Source organism: Pyrgilauda ruficollis, unplaced genomic scaffold (assembly GCF_017590135.1).
Source record: "Pyrgilauda ruficollis isolate IOZ18807 unplaced genomic scaffold, ASM1759013v1 scaffold1423, whole genome shotgun sequence".
In the NCBI taxonomy this organism is placed as follows: Eukaryota; Metazoa; Chordata; class Aves; order Passeriformes; family Passeridae; genus Pyrgilauda; species Pyrgilauda ruficollis.
The window spans coordinates 4,662-5,696 of NW_024512800.1; the positions used below are offsets into that span (position 1 = coordinate 4,662).

Below are 1,035 nucleotides of genomic sequence, written 5' to 3' on the forward strand. Positions count from 1 at the left end.
TCTGGGAGAACTGGGGGGGGGTTAATGGGAGCACTGGGAGCACTGGGAGCAGTGAGAGCACTGGGGGGATACTGGGAGCAGTGAGAGCACTGGGAGCACTGGGAGCTGTTACTGGGAGCACTGGGAGCACTGGGAGCCATTACTGGGAGCACTGGGTCTGGGAGAACTGGGGGGGGGTTAATGGGAGCACTGGGAGCACTGGGAGCAGTGAGAGCACTGGGGGGATACTGGGAGCAGTGAGAGCACTGGGAGCACTGGGAGCTGTTACTGGGAGCACTGGGAGCACTGGGAGCCATTACTGGGAGCACTGGGAGCACTGGGAGCACTGGGAGCACTGGGAGCACTGGGAGCACTGGGAGCACTGGGAGCACTGGGAGCACTGGGAGCACTGGGAGCACTGGGAGCCGTTACTGGGAGCACTGGTGGGGCACACCCGGGGCACTCACGGGTGTAACCAACCACAAACCAGTCCGAACCAGTACAAACCAGCCCAAGGTCACCATTACGTCACCCCATCGCCATATAAGGAAATCACGCGCGCACCGCCCCCCTCCCGCGTGACCCCCGCGGCACACCCCGCCCTGCCCCCGCGCAGGCGCAGTCAGAGCCTGTGGCAGCGCGGGCTTTGTTGCGTGGCCCGCGCGCCGGCGTGACGTAATCACCGACGTCATCGCGCACGCACTCATCACGCGCTGCCCGCAGGGCGGGGCAGGTCAGGATGTACCGCACTGACGATGCCCGGACATGGCGGCGGCGGGACCCGAACCCGCGGCACCGCCCCGGAGCTCACGGCGACAGCGCCGCCCGCGGGCTGTGACACCCCCGTGACACCCCCGCGCCTTCCCGACCCGCCGCGCCCGCTCTTTGCCCGAAACTCCCCTTTTTTCCCTGATTTTTACCCCAAAATCCCGCCGGTTTTACTCCCAGGGTGCACCGCGCGGCTCATTTGCATGAAAAGCCGGATCGGGGTTGTTTTCGCGGGAAAAATTGATTTTAGCGGCGCGATCCGGGGGGAGTGGGGGTCCGGGGGGTCCA

The 1,035-nt window shown here is 65.7% G+C and overlaps 1 non-coding gene across 1 annotated transcript; it reads right to left on the reverse strand.

Moving 5' to 3' along the window:
• Nucleotides 1-600: 600 nt before the first annotated feature.
• LOC121349681 lies at nt 601-735 on the reverse strand. The gene has a single exon (XR_005954579.1). It is a non-coding gene; the product is annotated as a U8 small nucleolar RNA (small nucleolar RNA).
• Between the last annotated feature and the right edge of the window lie 300 nt (nt 736-1,035).